This window comes from Ursus americanus, chromosome 14, assembly GCF_024610735.1.
Source record: "Ursus americanus isolate L20-20 chromosome 14, mUrsAme1.1.p, whole genome shotgun sequence".
Classification (NCBI taxonomy): domain Eukaryota; kingdom Metazoa; phylum Chordata; class Mammalia; order Carnivora; family Ursidae; genus Ursus; species Ursus americanus.
The window spans coordinates 72,089,504-72,114,344 of NC_142140.1; the positions used below are offsets into that span (position 1 = coordinate 72,089,504).

Below are 24,841 nucleotides of genomic sequence, written 5' to 3' on the forward strand. Positions count from 1 at the left end.
GAGAGAGGGAACACAAGCAGGGGGAGTGGGAGAGGAAGAAGCAGGCTCATAGCCGAGGAGCCTGACGTGGGGCTCGATCCCACAACGCCGGGAACACGCCCTGAGCCGAAGGCAGATGCTTAATGACTGCGCCACCCAGGTGCCCCAGTGTACTGGAATTTAAAACTTAAATTAAAAAAAGAATTAAAAAATAAAATAAATCAATAGTCTTTAAGTTCTCAGTTTCAATTTTCAACACCGTCACTGTTTATAGGTGTGCCCACAACCAGCAGCTCTCTGGGCTCCTCCACTGTGATGGGGACCGGACAGAGGTCTCCGGGGACACCGCAGGTGTTGGGAGGCTGGTGGGGGGGGTCACCTAGCTCGGGGGCCAGGTGTGGGGCCGTGGAGCCATACCTTTTGTCGGCGCGTGCCCACCCCGGCTCTGAGACCTTTCCTGTCCGTACCATCCACGGTGCTCCCCAAAGCTGTGCGGGTGGTGAAAAATAAGGGAAGACAGCAGCTGTCATGGGCTGGAGGGGATGGAGGAGGCAGTGCCGGAGTGTGGGGAGCCGGCCGGGACCCTGGAACACAAACAGGGCGGGAGGGATCCACGGGAGAAATCGAATCCAGGTGACGGTTTGTATTACCGTTATTGTTCTGTGAATAACACCGGTTAATAGCTAACTGGATTATTTAGCCAATAGCACCGCACCAGGGTTGATGTCTTAGTCCTGATCAGAGGTCAGGGTTCTGTGAAGTGTTAATATTAGGGAAGGCTGGATGGAGAATATTCAGGAATCCCGTGGCATGTTTTCAAGTTTTCTGTACTTCTAAAATCATCTGAAACCAAGGCACTTCTTTCTCCATTTCTGTTCAGTCAAGCCCCAGACAGGCCCTAGGTTTGGATGTCAGAGCCCAGGTTATCCTGGGGGAAGGCGGAGCCCGGGAGGGGCTGGGCGCGGTCTGGTCCTTGATCTGGATGCTGGGGGGCTGTGAAAGCCTTTCGAGCTGCCCACTTACAACGTCTATATCATACTGTATTGGATTTTCAAACTTTTACCTAACGAAAACTCCAGAGCAGGGGTAGTTGTTTGGGCTATGGGGCCTCGGAGGCTGACCCAGCCGTGAGCCTCGGCCCGGAGCTGCCCTGGCCTCCCCGGAGGTTCCAGTAGCAGAGGGACGCCGTCCGACAGTGTTCCCAGGACACCTCCCTCCCAGCTTCGAGGCTGGGAGCCGCTACGGGGTGGGGGTAGGGAGCAGCGAGCAGGGAAACCAGGACCTGGGTAAGAATTCAATGGGCACCATCTAGGGGAGCGAGGCGTGGCTTGAGGCAGGCATGAGCTGGCGAGATGAGATAGTTTGAAGGCAAAGCCAACAGAGTTTGCCGCTGGGTTGTTGGAGGGAGTGGGATCCAGAGAAAGAGAAAGAAGGTTGGAACTACCAGCTACCAGGACAGAGAGGACACGGTGGGACAGGCCACAGAGGTAAGGGCGGGGCTCGCTGTGGCGGCCGTGAGTCTGAGATGCCTCTTCGGAAGCTGGGAGGAGGCCAACAGGGAGCGGAGTCTGGAGTCCGGAGGGGAGGCCTGGATGCAGATGAGGATTTGTGCACTGTCACTACTACTACACACCGAGCACAGGCCAAGTGTATTCATCAGAGGTCCCCAGGAGAAGAGAAGACGCAGGAGACAGATACATAGATTTATTTTAAGGACTTAGCTCATGCACTTGTGGGGACTGGCAAGTCTCGGATCTGCAGGCTGGAGACCTAGTGAAGCTAGATGCTGCAGTTTCCACTCTGAAGGCAGACTGGAGGCAGAATTCCGTCTTCAGGGACACTCAGTCATTCGCTCTTGAGGCCTTCAACTGATTGGATGAGGCCCACCCACACTGTGGCAGGTCATCTGCTTTACTCAAAGTCCACAGATTTCACTGTTAGTCTCAGCAAGAAATACCTTCACAGTGATATCTAGTATTTCACCAAATATCCAGGCACTGTGGCTCAGCTGAGTTGACACATAAAATTAACCACCACAGTGAGGGGATGGTGGGGCAGAGATGTCGGAGATCCAGGTATGATTCTTAGGAACAGCCCCATCTTCCTTTTGGTTTCTTCCCGGGCTTGTCAGGATCTCAATAGGGGGTTCAGGTGCCCCGAAACCCAACAAGGGCCTCTCATACAAGGCCCCGAACTGGACCAAGCAGAGCCCTCGGAAACACAGCACTGTAAGATTGATTACACAGAAAAATCAAATGGGATTACCCCCTCCTGCCTCAGACACCCCAGTGTGAGCTCCCCCAACCGGGAGCTGAGTTTAGTGCTTTGCCCTTGAGTTGTTGTACTTAAACCTTTATACAACTCTATGCAGAGTGATGTCTTGTCCTCTCCAGCAGACACTGGACCCTTTGAGGACAGAGAGCACGATTTCCTCTAAAGTAGCAGCAACAGGGAGCTCACTACTCAGCTGAGGGAGCCTTTGAATGGAAGGAGCTCTCCTCAAAGTCGCACTGAGCGCTGTCTTCCCAGGTCCTTCTCACCCCGTGGAGTCTACACGGGATGACCCCCAGGAGGGCAGCAGGGTGTGTGAGGACTGTCACCGAGTCTTGTCTTCACGGGATGCACGGTCTTGCTCCCCACGAGGGACAGGCTCCAGGCTGCTGGGTGCCCTCCTCTGATTTTGTTCCTGTTCTGGAAAGCCCCTTCCCACCCTCCACGAGGCCTGGCCAACTGCAGACTCTCCAAAGTTGTCTTTAATACCATAGTGATCCCATTCAAAGAGCAACGTCCTAATCCTAGCACCGAGTTCTGAACGTTCACTTATTAAATACACATTGATTGATTTCCTACTATGTGCCAGGTCCCATGATAGGGGCTGGGAATAAGATGGTGCCCCAAACAAACATGATCCTATCAGGGGCCCGGTGAACCCCCCTCGGGCCTCCCTGTTTCACTGCACACCAGGGTCCATAGCTCTAATTCCAGGAGGCTGCTATGCTTGTTGCCAAATAATTCCCTGGAGGCACCAGGGAATTAAGATACCCCAGGAGCAGCCTTCAACCAATAAGACTGGTAGGAACTGGTGTCTGAATACCCTTCCCCCTCCCCCATACCCCAGGCATAAGTTTTACACCCTTTCTCAGAGTTGCCTTGTGGGATTGAGCTCCAGGTACCCACCATGGCAGCTGGCATCATAACATCCTTTCTTGGCTGCTTTTCCTTCCTTGTACAACTTCCTGAACAACTTGTACTTAATCATCTTCTCAGGGTCTGCTCATGAGGAGTGCAAATTAAGACAGCTCCGGCCCTCACAGGACTTCCAGCTAGTGGGAAGATAGAGAATAAAAAAATAATAACAAATCAATATATGATTGAAATTATGATAAGGGGTGTAGAGGGAAGAACAGGGTATAAATGAGAGGTTAGGTAGTGAGGAGTGTGAAGGTATAGCTTGAATGTGTTAGAATGCAAGGTCAGGACAGGCTTCTCAGAGGAAGGGACATTTAAACAGAGACCTGGAGGATCGGGTAAAGGAAACAGCATTCTAGACAGAGGAGAGCATGTGCAAAGTTCCTGCGGCACCAAGGAGCTTGGCATAGCTGAGTTACAGGGAAAAGCCCAACATCTCACTAGAGTGTAATGATCAAGGGAGAGAGTAGTATGACAGGAAATTGGAGGTCTAGGCTATCTAAATCATATATTGTCTGGTGGGCAGAGCAAGAAGTTTTTACTTTTCTCCCAAGGTAATGGGGGAGCTTCCATCAATGTTAAACCAGATTATTTCAGACCATTCCCCATGCTGAGAATACTAGAAAATCTGGACAAAATTAAAAAGGAAAACGCGTCTACTTGAAGGTACCAGATAACTATCAAGGTGGTGAGAAATTACGGGAATTACGGGGCCAAGATCTGGGACAGCATGGATGCCCAGAGAGTGAGACCGGCAGGGGTTACCACTTTTCCTCTCAAGGGGATTACTGACTTGAAAGCAATATCTGAGAGGCTGAGAAGCTGAGCAGAGCTTTTTACAGACTCATGAAGTTTGACTTTAGAACTTGTCTAGGAGGCGGCATTTATGAAACACCCAAAGCTTTGGGTTGGTATCCTTAAGGGCTGCATGTTGAGAATAAAGGTGAAAAAAAAAAATAGACAAGTCCTCACAGGAATTGTATCCCAGCTTTAAGGCATACCAATTTCTCTCTTGACTAAGGTGATCTGGGGCTGGCCAGCTAAGGTGATCCCAGCTTAGCTTCCTGCCCAAAGCAAAAGTAAGGAGGAAGATGACATCAAATTATTTCTATAATTTTTCATACTCAATGTCCAGGCCTACGAGAATATAAGCCTTGCCCCCAGATAGAGGAAAACACACACACACACACACACACACACACACACACAAATAATAAAAAGAGACCCAAGAAGAGCCAGATATTGGAGTTACAACATGGACTTTGAAATAACTATGATTAAATATTCAGTGAATTACAAGACAAGATAAGAATTTTGGCAATGAGTGGGACACTATAAAAGGGGATCATAAAATGAAACATACTCTTACCATATGATCCAGCCATCACAATCCTTGGTATTTACACAGATGAACTGGAAACCTATATGAACATTAAAAAACCCCGCATGGATGTTTATGGCAACTTTATTCATAATTGCCAAAACGTGGAAGCAACCTTCAGAGGTGAATGGGTACATAAATAGTACATCCAGACAGTGGAATACTATTCTGCAGTAAAAAGAAATGAGTTATTTTGCCATGAAAAGATATGGAGGAAGCTTAAATGCATATTTATAACTGGGGGACGCCAATCTGAAAAGGCTATGTACTGTCTGATATAACTATATGACGTTCTGGGAAAGGCAAAACCATGGAGACAGTACAAAGATCAGTGGTTGCCAGAAGTTTGGGTGGGGAGAGGTATGAATAGGCAGAGCACAGAAGATTTTCAGGGCACCGAAACTACTCTGTACGATACTATAGAGGATACATGCCATTATACATTTTTCAAATCCCATAGAATACACATCATCAAGAGTGAACTCTAATGTAAACTATGGACTTTGGGTGATGATGATGTTTCAATGTAAGTTCGTGATTGTAACAAATGTCCCATTTCAATGTGGGATCTTGATGGTGGGGAAGACTGTGTGTGTGGAGTAAGGGCATATGTGAGCTTTCTGTACTCTCTGCTCAATTTTGTTGTGAACCTAAATGTGGCTCTAAAACATGAAATATTATTTGTAAAAGACTGGAAGAAGATCAACTAAAGGGGAAGGAAGGAAGGAAGGAAGGAAGGAAGGAAGGAAGGAAGGAAGGAAAGAAGGAAAGAGAAGGAAATCAAAGGGAAATTGCAGACCTGAAAAATTCAGTCACTGAAATTAAGAACTCAAAAGATAAGTCTAGGGGCGCCTGGGTGGCACAGCAGTTAAGCGTCTGCCTTCGGCTCAGGGCGTGATCCCGGCGTTATGGGATCGAGCCCCACATCAGGCTCCTCCGCTAGGAGCCTGCTTCTTCCTCTCCCACTCCCCCTGCTTGTGTTCCCTCTCTCGCTGGCTGTCTCTATCTCTGTCAAATAAAAAAAAAAAAAGATAAGTCTAATAGCTGATTATCTAAACGCATCTACAGCTGAAGAGAAATGTAAGGAACTGAAGGTAGGTCACAGGAAAATATCCAGATTGAAGAGACAAAAGAGCCTAAGAGAAATATGGGACATGGTATAAAAGACCTAACATATGTGTAATTGGGGTTCCAGAGGAAGAGGAGAGAGGGGTGCCCGGGTGGCTCAGTTGGTTAAGTAACCGACTCTTGATTTCGTCTCAGGTCATGATCTCAGGGTTGTGAGATCGAGCCCTGTGTTGGACTCCATACTCAGCACGGAGTCTGCTTGGGAATCTCTCTCTCCCTCTCCCTCTGCCCCTCCACCCTGCTTGTGCTCTAAATGAATCAATCGTAAATAAATAAATAAATAAAGGAGAGGTGACGTACTGGACAGTGGTAGTAGTTTAAGAGAAAATGATAAGAATATTTTTAGATGAATGAAAAGACATTGAGCCATGGATTTGAAAAGGACTAATGAACCCTTTGGAGGACAAATACAAAGAAAACCACACTTAAGTACAGCACAATAATGTTACCAGGAATCTAAGACAAGAAGAATCTTAGGAGTAGACAGAAGAAAAGAAAATAGAGAGTTTTCAGTGAGGGACTAATATGATATCTGGTTTAAGCTTTTATTTTTGTTTGTTTGTTTAGTAAACTCTACACCCCAGGTGGGGCTTGAACTCACAACCCTGAGATCAAGAGTTGTGTGCTCTACTGACTGACCCAGCCAGGTGCTCCTGATTTATGTTTTGAAAAGTGCGTTTGCGACTGCTGGAGGTGACCGGGTGGTAGGATATCAGTTAGTGGCTCAGCAGAAAGGTGATGTGGATACGAGAGTGGTGGTGCGGAGGGGAGGGAAATGGCCACGTTGAGGATGTTCTGTATTGTGGAGACGGAATAGGCCACTTGGTGATGGATAAGACATGGGAGTGAGGAACGGAAAAGATCAAGGGCCATCCCTGGTCTCTGGCTTGAGTCATTCAGTACACAGTGGTATCACGTACTGGGATGGGCAAGAGTGGCAGAGGGAATGCTTTGGATATGTTCTGTTTAGTGGGTAATGTCAGGGTGACAGTTCAGGGCAGGCGGATGGAAGCAGGATCTCACCATTTTTACCCTGGGCTCCCTGTGTCCTTAGCCACTTCAGACCCAGAGCTGCAACAACGAGGCCAGCCCAGCCATGTGGTTTAGGGCCCCCAGAGCTGGTGTAGCCACCTGGACCAGAGCCATCTTAGCAGGAAAAAGGAGAAAAATCGAGGAGCCTTCAATAGTAGCAGGAGATTAAACTCAAATCCTGCAAGACAAAAGGTCTTAAGTTTTTTTTCCCTTCCTTTACCCAAAACTTTTCAATTCTGCGTCGGCAACCTGATGCTTGCTAATCTGCCGTCTACCATCAGCATGTATCGTTTTGGTCTGCCAGCCACTGGGAGGTTAACACTCACCCTCATTCTTTTCGGGGGGAATTTTCCTGTGTGGCAGGCGGCATCAGAAACTGTGGTTTCTTGATTTTTCCAAGGATTGATCTGATTCAATTCAATTCAATTCAATTCAATTCAATTCAGTTCAGACATTTCTGGAGGACCTTCCCCATGCCGGGTTCTGTGGGAGCTCAACACGTTATTTCCATCTTTCCTTCGTTAGGTAAATCTCTCTCTCTCTTCCTTCTCACACCCTCCCCCACACAGGCCTTGTTCTCTATTACACTCATACGCCAAGTTCACTCACTCATAACTACCAATTGTCTGAACTGCCCTTCACCTAGACCTTTGCAAGCTGCCTATCCACTTTTGTGGGCAGCCCCATCCTGTCACCCCTCCCTCTGCCGACATGCACACACCCTGGGCGCTCCAGATCCTGTCACTTGCCTTTACCCCAGCACAGACCAGCGTCTGACTTCCTGTCATCTCCTTACGCTGGCATCCCTCCCCCTCCATCACCCGAGCTCCATGACTGCAGGAACTTTGACTTACACGCTGCCCTGTCCGCAGCACCCCTACACGCAGTAGGTGCTCTATTAATGCTTGTGGACTGAGTGAGTGAACCACTCTGCTTCTGATCCCTTGTGTCCTCCCTGAGAGGGTCAGGGGTCCCAGGGCAGAAGAACGTCAGGGTCGGGCAGGAGCTCAAGCTCTTATTTGGAGCTTGATGAAAATTTGTAACAACCCCCGCTGTTCCAGCACCCACTGGGGAGATCGTGGGCCCCAGGGTCAGATACCGGTGGGAGAAAATCTTGGCTCTACCACATCCTTGGCTATAGGAAAAATGCTCTCTCTCAGTCTCAACAACTCCCTTACCTGCAAAAATGGGGGGCTTGGTGGCACCGGCCTTATTCTGAGAATGAAGCAATTTAATATAAAGCTTGTGTGGGGCACTTAGCAGTAGCAGTTCAACTAAGTGCGGTCACTTATTATTCTCCTAATGCCCCACCCCCACCCCCAACCCCCGCCCATCACACACCATCACCTTCACTGTGGGGCCCAAGCCCCTTTTCCAGCATGTCTCCTACTGTTTACAGGTAAGGTTGCCAGAGACTTCCGCCCAGAAGTCAGCAGCTTCTCTTTCTCATTCATGCAGCACCTGTCTCTTGGGTGCCTTTCACGTGCCAGGCACAGCTCTGGGGACCAAGGACACGCTGATGTGGAGATGGAGCTGTGGCCTGCTGGCACTTACGTTCTAGCAGGGGAGCAGACGAGCTGCCAGCAAGCCCACCAACCAGCTAGCTCGTTCTAAGCAGAGGTCAGCGCTCAGAAGGAAATAAACCAGGTCCAAGTGGTGGGGTTGAGAACTCTGGCTCGGGGGGTCAGGAGTGCCTCTCCGAGGAGCAGAGACTGTCTCACGAAGAGCCACGGCTGAGCATTCCAGCAGGGAGAACGGCAGGGGCAAAGGTCCCCCGAGGTGGGAATGGGTCTGGCGGGGCTCTTGGAGGGAGCGGGGGAGAGAGGTGGGAAAGCAGAGCAGGGAGGCAGTGGAACTAGGCAGCATGGGGCCTTGTGCGGGTTCTGTTCCTGGCCTTGTACTGGTGGCCTCAGCCCCAGGTCTGTGAATCAGTGGGCTGTGAACGTGAGTGTGAGCTGAGTCACCACCGCCTCCCTGCGGGGCCCGGCCTCGTCTTCTCACGAAGGACCTGGTTCACCGATTTTCCTTCCTTAAATTGGTCACCGCCCAGCAGAACCCAAAGGAACCAAAATCTTGTTCGTTTTCAATTTCCAACCTTCTCGTTCATTCACGTATTCACTCAACAAATATTTGTGAAGGTATATTGTGTGCCGAACACTTTGCTGGGCTCTGAGGACAAGTCACATACCTTGGTGAACTCAAGCAGACCGGAGCCTAGAGATTTCTATGCCTCAGCTTTCCCATGTATAAAATGGGTAGCTGGAACGGATGTCTGTGAGAGACTTCTCTTCTGGAGTCCGGATGACAGTGGAGAAGTCTGTAAATATCTCTGCCCACAAGTACAACAGAGGCCGTGGAGAGAGAGACGGAGAGAGTCCTTCTGCTCCCAAACTGAAGATATAAAAGTTCCCCCATTGTTGAGCCTCGCAGCTCCATTCCCCACCCACCCTGACTCCAACAGATCAAAAAACTATAAAAGATGAAGAGATCTCCGGCTCACCTCGCCTTCCTAAGCCGCAGTGAGGAAAGAAGTACTTTAAACTGCCTTCTCTCTCTCCTGATCCAGAACCCGGGTCAGTGGGCTGGGAGCTATTTGCAAGGCTGCACTCTTTGGTTAACAAAAAATTTCCCTGCTCGTAGCCAAGGGGAGGGGCAGGACAACCAGAACCTTTCTTCTTTCAATAAGAAGTCATCTTTTATTCTGCCTGGGAACTATCTGGGCATGTGGGAGGAGTATGGGGAGGGAAGGGTTTGGACCCTTCAAGCAATTCACTTACCAGCTCTATGACCTTAGGCAAATCACTCACGTCTCTGACCCTCAGTCTCATCTTCAGTACAATAGGAATAATAATAATAAATGTATTTCTGAGAGGATTAAATAAAATCTGTAAGGTGCCTCACACATGCCAGTAATTGGTGACAAGGATTATTAATACAAATATAGGAACATTATAAATGGATAATAATACATGCCTTAATTCCTTCCATGATATCCACCTGGTTATTAGCTAATACAGGTTTAGGGTGGGCTTCGGGGGTGCAAGACATCTCTAGGAAGTGAGTACTCATTAGCAGCTCAGATGCTCACAGCAGTGCTCCCCGCCCCCCACGCCTCTCGTGGTCACGCTCCCTCCTTTCCAGTGAGTGACTGCAAGCCTCCAGGTACATAGCAGCTCCTTCTCCCAGAGGCCAGTGAGCATCTGTGCACAGCCCCATGAGTAATCAGCAAATGCAAATGAAAGCAGCAAGTCACCAACTCTCGCCTATTACATTGCCAAAGTATCTGATACTGGATGAAACAGTCTGATACTCCCCTGTGTGGATAAAGAGATGGGGCCTGGGCATAGCCATCCGCTGCCCGTGGGAACGAATCTTAGTGTGGCCAGTTCGGCAATAGCTGCTAGAGTGGGGAAAGGGCACACCCCACAATTCAGGGGCCCTGCTTGAGAACATCCCCCTAGAGAGACTTTCATGTTTACACAAAGAAGGATGCACAGGTCTGCCCCGGAGGGCACTGCTCCTAACAGCAAGGAGTCAGAAACGACCTAAACGTTCCTCGGCAGAGGAGGGGCAGAAGCGGAGTGTAGAATACCAGACAGCTGTTAAAAGGGTTGAACTAGCTACGTACGAATTAATGGGAGTCGATCTCCACAACGTTGGGTGAAAGTGGGAAAATGCATAACGATAGATACAGAATACCATGTTTAGAAAACAATTTTAGGGGCGCCTGGGTGGCGCAGTCGTTAAGCGTCAGCCTTCAGCTCAGGGCGTGATCCCGGCGTTCTGGGATTGAGCCCCATGTCAGGCTTCTCCGCTGGGAGCCTGCTTCTTCTCTCCCACTCCCCCTGCTTCTGTTCTCTCTCTCGCTGGCTGTCTCTGTCATGTCAAATAAATAAATTAAAAAAATCTAAAAAAAAAAGAAAACAATTTTAAATCACTCACGCAAAATAGTGATGGATACTGCATTGTTCATAGATACACGCATCCTTGCAAAGGTATGAAGATAAGCCTGGAAAATGGAGCCGTATTCATGTTGGTGGTTCCTCCTGGGGAGGGGAGACGTAGGGGCGGCGGCGGGGGGGAGGTGATTTCAGAGCTGTAATGCTTTCTTTCCTAAAAGAAAAATTGGAAGGTGAATATGCTATCCTGTTCCCCGGTGACTCTAGGTGCTGAAAATATGGGTTTTGTGATCTCGTGCACGGCTATATTCTGTATATTTTTTTTAACAAGGGAAATAAGAAGAGAAAACACTGGCTAAGAAGTTAGAAGGAATGGTAGGTTTAGAAAGTCACCATTTTCCAAGTGTTACAGTTGTGTCAGACAGGGACCACCAGCGAGTAGTGGTTGGGGAGCAAGATAGGCAAGGCGCCAAGCGGCCCCCGCAGGTGACACTCGCAGAGGGGGCAGGGCGCCTTTCCATGGAGACATCTGGCGTCACTGCCTTAACAGGCAGTCCAACTGGACAGCACCACGTGGGGGATAGTTGACAAAGGCACCACTTGAAGGGAATCAATAGGAAGTACGTCCCATCACCTGGGATGTCTTCTCCCCCAAGACGGGGAGCCCAACTCCAAGCAAGTGTGCAGACGTACCGTTCCGCTTCCAGGAACTCACGGGGGATAGAAGGACCGGCTGAAGGCCAGGGGAGGAAATCTTCAGAGGTGTGGGTGTGGGAAATTCTATAAGACAGAGGCTGCGTCCACGTCAGACAAACCAAAGAAAGGAAAAGAAGATAAAAGAAAAGAGAAAAATGAATACCTACCATTTGCATTGACGTGGATGGAACTCGAGGGGATTATGCTAAGTGAAATAAGTCAATCAGAGAAAGACAATTATCATATGGTTTCACTCATATGGGGAATATAAGAAATAGCACGGAGGGCCATAGGGGAAGGGAGGGAAAGCTGAATGGGAAGAAATCAGAGGGGGAGACAAACCGTGAGATACTCTTGACTCTGGGAAACAAACTGAGGGCTGCTGGAGGGGAGGGGGATGGGGGATGGGGTAACTGGGTGTCGACCATTAAGGAGGGCACGTGATGTGATGAGCACTGGGTGTTATACACAACTAATGAATCAATGAACGCCACATCAAAAACTAATGATGTACTATATGCTGGCTAGCTGAATTTAAATTAAGACAAAGAGAGAGAAAAGAGCGAGAAAGGGAGGGGACAATTCTAGACCCAAAAAAATGACTAAAGAGACACAACAACCACATGCCACATGTGACCATCCGCTGGGTTCTGTTTTTTTTTTTTTTTAAGGTATTTATTTACTTGACAGAGAGAGTGAGAGAGCATAAGCAGGGGGAGCAGCAGAGGGACGGGGAGAAGCAGGCTCCCCATTGAACATGGGCTCGATCCCAGGACCCCAGGATCACGACCCGAGGGCAGACGCTTCACTGACTGAGCCATGCAGGTGCCCCCCTTGGCTGGGTTCTGATTCAGAAGAGGCAGCCAAGAAAAGCTTCAGACGACAGCTGGGGAAATCTAAATATGGACTAGCTAGTAGATGGTGTTTCGAATTATTATTGATTTTCTTAGGTGTGGAAATGCTAAATCTATGGAAGAGAACATCCGTGTCTTAGGAGATGCCTGCTGCAGGGCTGAGGAGTGAATGTCACACTGTCTGCCAACCCTTTCAGGCGTCTCAGCGGGAAGAGTGGATGGTAGACAGACACCAACGTGAACACACGTTCAACCTCGCTGGGGGGTCCATGGGTGTTCATTCTATGCTACTTTTAACCTTTCACTGAATTTTGAATTTTTCGTAATAAAAAGGTTTGAGGGGAAAGACATTTTTTTTTAAAGATTTTATTTATTTATGTGACAGAGAGACAGCCAACGAGAAAGGGAACACAGCAGGGGGAGTGGGAGAGGAAGAAGCAGGCTCCCAGCGGAGGAGCCTGATGTGGGGCTCGATCCTAGAACGCTGGGATCACGCCCTGAGCCGAAGGCAGATGCTTAACGACTGCACTACCCAGGCGCCCCGGGAAAGAAATTTTTAAATGGAAAGAGAAACTAGGTTTTCCCACAAAAGTTGGCGGCTCTTGTTCTAGAAACTGCCGTTTGCTTCTTTGAAGCTGGTTCTGCTAAAAGTATTTAGTGTTTCTGAAAAATTAACACAAATCGAGGGGCCGGGTACATTAGCAGCATAGGAAATTCACATCTGAGTCGCATATGTAAATTGCAATCATGAAAATCAGGGCTTTCACTGCATTTCTAAGAAATGTCCTTTTTTGGATACTCTTGCTTTTGGCTTACCTCTAGGACTCTCAGAGAAGGTTCAACAGCACGGCCTCAAAGGGACCGGGTGGGTGGGGGCTGGCAGACGCCAGGGCGTGGATGAGACAAATGCCCACGGCCTCAGAGAGACCACGACACCGAGCTTGGCTAGAGGTTCTCAGGGCCGATATATCACCACTGCGCTGTGTAGAGTGGAACAGTCTCATTGGAAAATATTGATCAACGGGACAATGTTTCCTCTGACCAAGTAATCCACTTAGGGAATTCAAGCCTTCGATGAGACACAGAGATAAAATATATATGAAATGAACATATGTAAGGGGTTTAGAATAGTGCCTGGAACGTGGTAAATGCTGCATAAATGCTCACTATTGTTACTATTTCTAATGAGCATTTATTTTTTTTAATTTTATTTATTAATTTGACAGAGAGAGACAGCCAGCAAGAGAGGGAGCACAGCAGGGGGAGTGGGAGAGGAAGAAGCAGGCTCATAGCGGAGGAGCCTGATGTGGGGCTCGATCCCATAACGCCGGGATCACGCCCTGAGCCGAAGGCAGGCGCTTAACCGCTGTGCCACCCAGGCGCCTCTCTAATGAGCATTTAAAGAGCTCCTTTAAAAAGATAAGGCTTGACTGATAGGATATATTGAGTGAAGAAAGGCTGTATGTTCACAGTGTGTTAAATCTGCATAAACAAGCAATTGTGTAAAAAAAAAAAACGTGCATGGGGTGGGGGTGGGGGGATGGAGGCAAAAATCTATCATCTGTGATGCGTACAGAGGCATGTAAATGCCAGGGCTTTGCTTGGAAGCCTGTGTGAACCAGATCTGGTCACAGTTGCCGGCTTCGAGCAGGGAAAGGGGCTGTCGAGAGTATCTAGACAGGAGGGAAACTTCTTTTTTGCTATATTCCCTTTCACACTGTTTGAATTTTTCTTTACCATGTGCTTGTTTTAACTGTTTAGGTACGTGTATTTGAAGGCATCAGCTCCAAAGCCTGGAGGTGTATAAGGTATCTTTACTCTAGGTTCCAGACTCTTCTGTCCCCTTTAAGTGTGGGGCTTAAAATTAGAATCCCTCATCCCCCCGGGGAGACAGCTCTGAGAGAGGGCTGGTTTCAGAATGAGGTTCAGAAACCTTCAGCACCTGTTCTGAGGGAGCCGGGGAGGAAGGGATTCTATTTGCATGGGTCGTGAAATTCGAGTTCAGTAACGGTAATAATAAAATTCCTTGTAATCGTGTGGCCCTGGCGGGGGCGGGTCACACGTGCTTTGGTCTGTCTGGTTTAATAAAATCTAATATCAACCGAAAGAAACCAGAAGAAAGAAGGTTCCTGTTTATACAGTCAGGAAAATGAAAATCTATGGGTATAGACGTCAGAAGGGTGGCGATTCTGGGGTGGTGGTGAGGCTGCCTGGAAGGGGCAGGGAGGGAGACTTCTGGGGGACTCCAAACGTTCTAAGTCTTGAATCTGGGTAGCGTTACCTGGGCGTGCACATATGTAACCTATTCATTGATTTGCACACTTAAAATTCACGCATTTCACTGCATATAAATTACACTTGTAATTGAAGAAAATAGAAAGTGAATAAAATCCACGATCTGTAAAGGGTGTTTGAGCAAAAGCATTAACAAGCTGTGATCAGCAATGAGACATGAGGAAACCCTACCATCCCAGTCTCGGCCACCCCAAAAGTCAAATTGGATTTTGTTTGACTTTTGTTTCACGTCTAACCTGTGCGGGCTTTAAAACTCGAAAGTGCGATCTCATTGAGCAAGAGGACGTGTGTGGCTTCAGAGAGCGGCGGTCCGTCCGGTGGGTCTGTTTCTGGAAGGCACAGTCCGCTCAGTAGACAGAGACAGCTTTCTAACGGTCAGAACTAACCCCTGGGAGCCAGCTGCTCTGTGAGGTGCTGAGAGCCCCAGCCCTGGGTAGAAGGTAAGGAGGAGACGTGCTGAGGGCATCCAACAGTGACTCTGGGCTTGGCCCGATGCAGCAGGCAGGGAGCTCCTGGCTCCCAAACACACCCCCACCGGCCTATATGTGGCATGAGTAATACAGAAGTATCTTCTCTGTGTAAAAATTAAAACGTTACCAATAGGGCTAAAGTCTCCCTTGACCATCACCCCCAAACCTGGTCCCTCTCGTCCTACCCAGAGGCAACCATCGTCCCACATTCACGTGTATGGGGCCACGGAGAAGGCCATCTGGGATTTTTACTACAAGGTGTCTTACTGTAGGTATCATGATTGGTCTTGACAATCATCCAACTCCTTCTTTGTAACCTTTGTGTAACATTCCTGGTTATGACCTGTGTACCTCCATCAGCCATCCTCCCTCGGATGGACATGTACATTGTTTCCAGATGCTCCGGGGAGAAGGATGTGCCGGTCGTGAGTGAGGCATACGTTGTACAGATTAATGGACGCTGGCCGGGTGCCCTCCAAACTGGCGGGACCAACTCCTTCCCTCCAGCAGGACGCGAGATCGCGTTTGCCTGGCTCGCCTCCAGCCCTCTGGAGCATCAGACTCCAAGATTCTGCCCCCCTGGTGGATGAAAACTCGTTTTTCATTGCTGACGTGGTGTGTCTCTGATCACTGAGATGGAGCAGTTTTTAGGGTTACCAACCCAATTTCCTCCCTGCTGTACTATCACCCAACTCAGGCTTTTGTTCTGCCCTCGCTCCTGCCCTAACTGCCCCCTGATGCCGTCCCGCTCCGCCTCCACCTACCCGATTCCTTCCCATCCCTCAAAGTTTCCTTCCTAAACGCCATGGGCTTCCACATCTGTCTCAATCCGGTCTTAATCCCATGGGGGTTTCAGGGGAGTCGGGAAGGTGTAGAGAACGACTTACAATAGTGTGATGGGGGCTACGGCGCTAACCCTCCAGATTGTTTATTGAGCACTTACTAGGTGCCAAGAACTTGCTCTAAGACTGTGGCAACTCCTTTCATTCTCCTAACAACCTGTGAGCCGGGTACGGTGATACCCACTCACAGGAAGAGAACATGGAGGCACAGAGAAGTTACGTAAATTGCCCCAAAGTCTTCCTGCTGGTAAGTGGCCGAGATTCAAACCCAGGCTGCCCTGCGCTAGCCTCAGCCTCTCGAGGGCTTTGATCGGGCTTAGGAAGCACAGAGAATGGGCATGTAGCCCAGCCTGGGACAGTCAGGGATGGCTTCCCGGAGGAATTGGCCCCTCAGTTGAGCCTGAAGGCCGAACAAGAAGAGATGACCAAGCGATGGAACAGGAAATGGGTGTCAAGGAAGAGGGAAGGGCCTGAGCAATGTTTGGAGGCTGGAGAGAGGGCTCACCCCGCCTGCAGCTGGGAATGTGTGCCATGGGGCAGGAAACCAGGTCCACACGGTGGGTCAGAGCCAGATTGGGGTCCTACCAGTTTATACCTCATCCCTACGCCAGGCCATCCTGTCCTCCCCTGCTCGGCGGGCGCTGGTGGGCAGTGTGCAGTGGGGGCTCCGCAGACAGCACTGCTGGGGACTCCGGAGTCATCCCAGGCCACCCACCTCAGCTCCTAACACGCAGGTGCAGGGCGGGAGGGGGTACCGCTGATTTACATCCTACAGGTTGGGGGGAAAACCCAGGAAGTGCAGCTCAGGCACTAATCAAATCTAAGGCTAATAATAAACGTCCTGAGTAATGAGCAGCTTGGGCCGGAGCAAGAGAGTTGGCCGGAGCCGGGCGGGCCACTAAGAGTGGAGTGAGTAGCCGGGGAAGCGGCGGGGTAGGGGGTAGTGGGGGTGAGGACGACTTGGCCAGGGGCACCCCGCATGGGTTCGATGGGGTTTGGTGGGCACAGCACCCACAGCAGACCGGCAATCTCGGGCAGTCTGGGGGTCACCCCATGCCCCTGCACGTGGAGGACCTCACGTCTGGGGGCTTTGGGGGTCTGCACCTTGCATTCCTGGAGAGGAGCCGGGAGGCTGGAGGGTCAGCACGTAGGCAGGAATACCAGCTGAGACACCCCCACCCCCAAGCTGGCCGGGGCACCTGAGCCAGGTTGGCCGGGACGTTTAAAAAGTATTTTATTTTGAAGTGACGTTTATGCCAAAGGGAAGAGGAGAGTTTAATGCGGCTTCCGCATCCATCCCCCAGCCTCGACAATTATCGACCTACGGCCAATGTTACACCCTCTGTGCCCGCCATGTTCCCCCTCCAGCCCCACCGGCTCATTTTGAAGCTAATAGCAAACATTTGTGTTGTTCGATTTGTGGGTACCTCAGCATCGATCTCTAAAAGGCTCTTTAAAAAACAAAAACCAAAAAATTAACCATCATGCCCTGACCAGTTTGAAAAAGAATGACCCCGCTAGCATTACCAAACAGCCAGTCAATGTTGAGATTTTCCAACTGTCTTATCAATGTCTTTTCCAACTGATTTGTTCAAATCAGGATCTGACTACGGCCCACGCCGTGCCTTTGATTACATGTTTTAATCCAGAACAGTTCCCATCTGGTCTCCTTTTCTCCCCGTGCAATTTATTTATTGAAGACGCTAGATTGCTTACCCTGCAGAATTTTTATCAGGGTTTTAAAGGTTTGTTTGAAGGCACAAACCAGGAAGCATAGGTTGCTGGAGCAGATCGATTCAAGTCTGTGCTGTGCAGAGGGGCCCCAAGGTTGGATTTGAGGGGCTGTCGGGCCCCTCGGTGGCCCGGTCTGGGTTCACACACGGCTGGCTGCTTCTCTGTCCCGCTCACGTCAGGCAGGAAGCATACCTTTTCTCTGATTCCTTTTTTCACCCAGTGACCGTGTCCCCAGACATGTCCCCAGCTGAGGGCTCAAACGTATAAAATTTCTGAGAGACTCAGACCAGGCAAGGACCAGAGGCCACCTTGACTCAGGGTGAAAGTGCCCAGGCCCCCAGGACCACGGGCCGGGACTTGGTTAGAACTGTGACGGAGCTCTGAGCACGGGTGCCGGGTGCAGCAGAATCCGGGGTTTCAGGTCCCGGTGTTCACGGACTCGCTGTGTGACCTCCCCAGGCTCTGTTTCCTCAGCTGTACCATGAAGAAGAGCCTCTGTCCCACCAGAAGTCCCTCAAAACCTCCAAAGGGCTTTGAACCTGCCAGAACCCCTCTTGAGTCCCAAGTAGAGGCTCGGAGAAGGGCTATAGTTAAAAAAGCTTTGGCTCTCTTTAATCTGGCATTTTTCAAACCACTTCGACCACAGAGGTCTTTCTTGGTACGGAAACTTTCAAGCCAAGCACACGAGGAATCACAGGAAGAGGGCTCCAACCATCACTCCTTCTGGCTGCTCTCAGGTCTCAGGGTGCAGAAGGCCAGGGGTGTGAGCCTGGTCTGCAAAACCAGGCATGCAAGAGGAGTTCTTCCTTTCTTCCCTCTATGTCAATAGAACTTTCTCAAGCTTCTATTCTGCCTGGCCGGTGTCAAGCTTGGGGTTTCCCTGCCCCTCTTTGGGGCTGGATGATGGTTCGGGGTTTTTATGTAGGTCCAGGTGGTGGTGGAGGAGTGGGGAGCAGGCCCGGCGCCCTCTGGTCAGTTGGGGGGGTGCCCGCCATCTGGCCCACTGGGTCCTATGTCTCCGTCAGGTCCCACAGCTTGGTGGCCTCCAGACCATGAATATGTCTTGGAAGCTCTCTAGGGCTGCCCTGTCCAATCTAACCCACTGGCCCCCCCAGCCATCACTTCACAGTGGGCAGGGGTGGGTGGCAGCACCCTCTCTGTCCTCTCCCCAAATGATGGAAGGGTCAGAGTTCCCTCTAATTGTGTTTGATCCTTCTGTATTTTCAATTTGTTCTTTGAGTAGACAGTGGTCACCCATTGGAAGCCCAGAAAGTATAAAAAGATATACAATATGAAGTCTTCCTTCCCTCTCTGTCCTTCACCTGCCCAGTTCCTGCCTCCCCTGGAAGAAACAGCTTTACTGACATACCATTTACATGTCATAAAGTTTACACGAGTCAATGTTATTTAGTGTATTTGCGGAGTGGCTCAATCATCACAATAATCTATTTTTAGAACATTTTCATCACCCCACACTCTCCGTTCCTCCCCATCCCCGGCCTTAGCTTACAACTAATTTGCTTTCTATCTCTACAGATTTGCCTGTTTTTTTTTTTTAAGATGTATTTATTTATTTGAGGAGGAAGGGGCAGAGGGAGAGGGAGAGAATCTCAAGCAGACTCCCCACTAAGCACAGAGTCAGGGCTCGATCCCAAGACCCTGAGATCACCACCGGAACCAAAATCAAAAGTTGGCCGCTCAACCGACTGAGCCACCCAGGTGCCCCTAGGTGCCTGTGTTGGACAATTTTATAAAAATCGAATGTGGTGTTTGGCAAACTGCCTTCTTCCTCTTGGCACGGTGTTTTTAAGGCTCATTCGGGTCGTAGTGTGTATCAGCACCCTGTTCCTTTTTATAGCCCAGTAATATTCCATTTAATGGGTATTCCGCATTTTATTTCTCCATTTCATCGGCTGATGGCCATTTGGATTGTTTCTACTTTTTGGCTATTACGAGTAATTTTGCCACGAACATTCGTGTTCACGTATTTGGGTGCACGTGGTTTCATTTCTCTTGGGAGTGGAATTGCTGGATCTTACGGTAATTCTGCCCTTAACATTTTAAGGAACTACCGAACTGTTTTCCGCAGTAGCTGTACCATCTGATAATCTTGCTACATGCAGGAGGGCTCCAATTTCTCCACATCCTCATGGACTCTTGTCATTATCCCTCTTTTTCATTGTAGCTCTTAGTAGGTACGTCAGTATGGTTTTGAGTTGCATTTCCCTAATGAGAAATGATATTGAGCACCTTTTCCTGTCTTTATTAGCCATTCACATATCTTTTTGGAAAAATGTCTGACTCTTCAATCTGTTTTTAAATTGGGTTATTTTTCACTATTCAGTTATAAGCATTCTTTATATATTCTGGATCCCTTAACATATATATGGTTTGCAAATATTTCCTCCCTGTCTGTGGATCGTCCTTTTATTTTCTTGATGGTATTCTACAGAAACATGAATGTGTGTGATTTTGATGAAATCCAGTCTCTCAATCTCTGTAGTCATTTGTGCATTTGGTCATTGCCTAACCCCAAGTCATGAAGATTCACTCTCGTTTTCTTCAAAATCTGTCATTTTAGCTTTACTTGTAGATCTATGGTCACTGTGAGTTAATTTTTGTGTACGGTGTGAGGTAGGAGTCCAAATTTGTCCTTTTACATGGCTAGCCTGTTGTCTTAGCACTATTTGGTGAAAAGACTATCCTTTCTCCCATTGAGCTGTCTTGGGACCCTTATGGAACATCAATTGACCATAAATGTCAGGCTTTATTTATGAACTCTCAATTCTATTCCATTGGTCTATGCTTATCTTTATGCCCGTACCACACTATCTTATTTACTACTGCTTTGTAGTAAGTTTTGAAACTGAAAAGTGTGTCTTGCAACTGTTTTTCTTTTTTGAGATTGTTTTTGCTCTCCTGGGTGTCTTGTATTTCCATACAATTTTAGGATCAGCTTGTCAAATTCTGCAGAAGAGCCAGCTGGATTTTTTATTAGGATTGCATTGGATCTGTAGAATAATTTGGGGGAATATTGCCATCTTAACAATATTAAGTCTTTCAATCCTTGAACATGGTATGTCTCTCCATTTATTTAGGTCTTTTAAGATTTCTGTCAACAAGCTTTGTAGTTTTCAATGTAAAAGTTTTGTACTTTTTTGTTAAATTTATTCCCAAGAATTTTACTTAAAACACCATTTTTTTTGTTTTTACAGTTTCTTTATAGTGCTTTTTGTGTATATGCCAATGCTTATAGATTTGAACTTTCCTCCTTTTTGAAAAAAGGAAGGAAGGAAGGAAGGAAGGAAGGAAGGAAGGAAGGAAGGAAGGAAGAAAGGAGCTTTATGAGCTATGCTGTTGTTACCCTGTTTATTTTTATTTTTGTTTTTCACATAATATATCTTGGAGTTCTTTCCCTAGCAACATATAAAGAACTTCCTAATTCTTTTTTCAGAAAAGCACAATAGTCCTGTATATAAGCATACTATAATTTACTCATTCAGTCCTCTATTGATGGCATTTGGGTTTTTACCAATCTTCTGCTATTACAAACATTGCTCCAATGACTTTATTATTTCATACTCTGGGATAAATCCCAGAGTCTAATCACTATGTGACTGGTAAATGCATCAGTAATTTTGACAAATGTTGCCAAATCGCCCTCCACAAGGGTTATCCCTATTTTCCCCCCTTCCGTAGTGAATAAGAGGGCCAATTTCCTCATGATTCTGCCAATAGAAGGTGTTATTAAGCTCCTGGATTTTTAAGTCTACTAGAGGGAAGAGAGTATCAGCATAGTTTGAACTCACCTATCTCTTAGGAATGAGACCAGACGTCTTTATGATGTTTTCCCTGTGTGTGAACTGTCTGTTCACTGTGTTTGCCCAATTTTCTATTGGGTAGCTGGCCTTTCCCCTTCTGTTTATAGACATGAATTTCCATGTTTTGTTCCCATTTTTCATTTGCCTTTAGACTTTCTTAAAGGCGTTTTTGGTCATGTTTGTTTGCTTGTTCTGTGTAGCCTATTTTATCAGTCTTTCCTTTTACAGATTTTGGATATGGGGTCATAGAAAGGCCTTTCATACTCCACGGTTACAAAGAAATATCGGATCATTTTTTTCGCTAGAACTTTTTGTAATTTTACTCTTTTTCACACTTAAATCTTTGATGGGACTTCTGGATTTTTGTTGTTGTTGTTTTGTTTTTTGTTTTTTGTGGGTTTAAAAATATATATATATATATATAGGGGAAATTATTTCCTGTGCTGGTTTCTGGCCTAGTTACTTCCCCTTTGCCAAGAATCTTCTCCCCTAAGTATTAAAATCAAAAGCCAAGATTTTTGCTTTCCCCTCTCTCCACACCAGGACATCTCTGCCCTGAGTCTTACTTGAACGCAGGAAATGCAGGCAGGAGAGGGGGCAGAGTAAAACTTAAATATTGTCCCAGCCCGGCTGTCTGTAACACAGTGCAAAAATGGAGATTGCTTTTCATTCCACAAGTCTTTACTGAGGACAACGATGCGCAAGGTCATTTATGAGCATTTATCAAGGACCTGCTATGTCCTGGTATTATGGGAGGCATCAGATTCAGAGATGAATGAGACAGTGTAAGGAGGCAGAAAGGCTACACCCTCAAATGTAAATTACAAAACAAGAAATATCATCACTAGACATGCTCAGGCCGCATGGTCATCCAGAAAGACACATGTACGACAGCTCAGAGGAGAAGCAAGGGGACAAGGCAGCTATGGGGGCAAAAGTGTTTTTAGAAAATTATGATGCTTAAGCCACAAGTTGAGATTGTGGGAGCAGTTCCCAGACCTGGAGGGCTAATCCAACGATACTATCGTTATTATTAATAATAATACTCTACCATTATAAATGATTCCATAGGTTTTATATTATCATCAAATGATTCTAATTGTGACTATAATTAATCCATTATATTTTATACCACTTCTATCAGGCAAGTAACTACCACCTGGCAGCCGTGCCTCGGGGCAGTTACATGCATGTCCCATACATGTCCTTGAGAGAACTTTCTCTGCAGAGGAAAGCCTATACCCCCCATTTTGCAGATAAGGAAAGCCGAGGTTTTGTGCCCTTTCCCAAGGAGATTCAGTGGTAACCCAGAGCTGCGCTTTCCCCACACAGGCCATTTTTGTTCTCTCACACTTGTTCTGTCCCTGAACTGTGGCAAATCAACTTTCAAAATGAGCTAACAGAAGGCAAAAATTACAATGGGTAGAAATGGTTGTCCCCTTCTTATAAACCAGAACTGAGAAAGTGACTTGACTAGAACTCCCAGGACCTAGTTTAGTTCTGACTCAGATCCAGGATGGGGATGGTGGGCTCACCACCCTGAGAATCTCTGAAAGGTAGTTTGGGGCAGAGGTGGGGGCTGGCAAGGGTCAGTCTCCGAGATATGTTCAATATTTCAGAAGAGTCTGGTAGGAAATCACACTACAAATAACTGAAATGAAGAGCCACCTTCTCATTCCCTTCTTTGTCTCCTCCCCTCCCCTTGTCCTCTTACTTCTCCCACCACCCCAACCCCTCTACCTCCTCCTCCTTCTTCTTCGTGAGAGTAAAAGCAAGGTCGTAAGTGGTCATTGCCAGTTCTCTTGCGGGTGCCCCAGGTGTCAGGCTGTGACCTCCTCCAGGACACACACCCTGTCTCTTTACGTTGGAATCCCCTCCTGACCCCACCCCACCACTGACAGCCTAGCTCAAAGCCCCCAGTTCACGTTGTATTTACTCAAAGATTGGACAAGAAGCTTCCTGTCTTGAAGCTTTTATTGTCCTTTCTTTTCAAGTCCCATGGATAGATTTTATTGGCAAAATTGTAAAGAGTAAGAAGGAGGAGCTGAGATTTTCACCCATCCTGCTCCTTTCTCATGGGGATGGGACCCTCTGCCCACCTTGGAGAGAGATACGGAGTTGGCTTAGGCCCTTGTGGCAGGAATCGGCCTTTTTATTCTTCCCTTGACCTAGTGGCCAGCACAGTGCTCCATATTGCAAGGAAGGGCAGTATTAATAAGGGCAATAGCTTAGTGGGTTAACCTTTTACTAATTGCACAGTACCATGCCAGGCAAAGCACTTGCCATGCATGTAATGCTCACAATGGCCTTATGAGGTAAGCGTTAACGTTCCTATTTTACAGATGAGGACACTGGGTTTCCAGGAGGCGAAGCTCTGCCCAAGGTCACACAGCTAGGAAGTGCTGGGCCCGGGATGTACAGTCCAGTGGTTCCCAGACATTGCTACCTGATGGCTTCACTGGGCTCACTCTCAAAGAGTCTCAGAGTATAATAGGCATACACTGCTAGTTCTTGACTTTTCCATTTTATACATTATGTATTAACTTCCTACTTTCTAAGACAAGAGCTCAACTCTTACGTCACCCTCCACGTACACACAGCCTCCCCTCCACCCAGTCTCCCATAGCGCTGTGTTTAGTTAGACCCGGGGAGACTGTGAGCAAGTCTGATGCAGACAATGGGGCTGACCCCATTGTGGATGAGGCAGGACCAGCAGTGTACCCACACAGCCTGGCGCATCTGGCCTCTCTGATGCCCTCAGGGCTTCCAGAGAATCCGTCAACAACAGAAATTCCTTTGGATCCCTTTACCGACCCAGGTGTTCAAGGATAGACTGCCCTCTTTTCGGCCAGCTAATTAGTTTGCCCCCAGATGGAAAACCCTCCATAGTTCTGTTCTTCCCTTTCTTCGTCCTCTCTTGTAAGTCCTGGTATTGCCTTTGTCCATTGACAGTGGTCTAATGGCTGCCGCCACTCACACAGATGAGTAAACTATTGTATAGCAGACATAATTCAAAGTCTCTGAGTTATTCATGGACAGTTGCTCACGTTTATGATGACGTGGGTTTTGTTCTCAGCTGAGCCGTACGTGTACTATGATTTCCCTGGGCTTGATAGCGCCTCAATTTTCTCTGCACGTATCAGTAATTTATCCTCAGGCCTGTGACAAACTTAGCATGTCAGTTGGCCAAACATATTCACTTGTTTATTGTTTCAATGTTTTCACTGGACACCTTCCTTCCATCTTTTCTCTTCGTTTAGCTGGGATAGGATTCCCTCTAGGCCTGTAGGCAGCTGTTCCCAGAGACTTCTTTCATCATCATTCTGAGGATTCTACCTTCACCTCTTTGCTGAGATGGACCCAGTGTTTCTCCCCCACTTCCCATTGTTTTGTTTACTCCCTACGTTTCATGGAGCGTATCTCCCAGTAGCTTACTAAAAGTGGTGCGTGGATGGAAGATAAAAAGTTTTGAGACTTTGTACGTCTCGTAACATCTTTATTTGACCCCACACTTGCTTAAT

The 24,841-nt window shown here is 47.8% G+C and overlaps 1 protein-coding gene across 1 annotated transcript in view; it reads left to right on the top strand.

Moving 5' to 3' along the window:
- The first annotated feature begins 16,583 nt into the window (after positions 1 to 16,583).
- Positions 16,584 to 24,841, top strand: part of TNFRSF13B (TNF receptor superfamily member 13B) — a 33,615-nt gene continuing 25,357 nt past the window's right edge. Inside the window, exon 1 of the mRNA XM_045778266.2 lies at positions 16,584 to 16,674. The gene's annotated coding sequence lies outside the window, so the exon portion shown is untranslated. The remainder of the gene's footprint in view (positions 16,675 to 24,841) is intronic.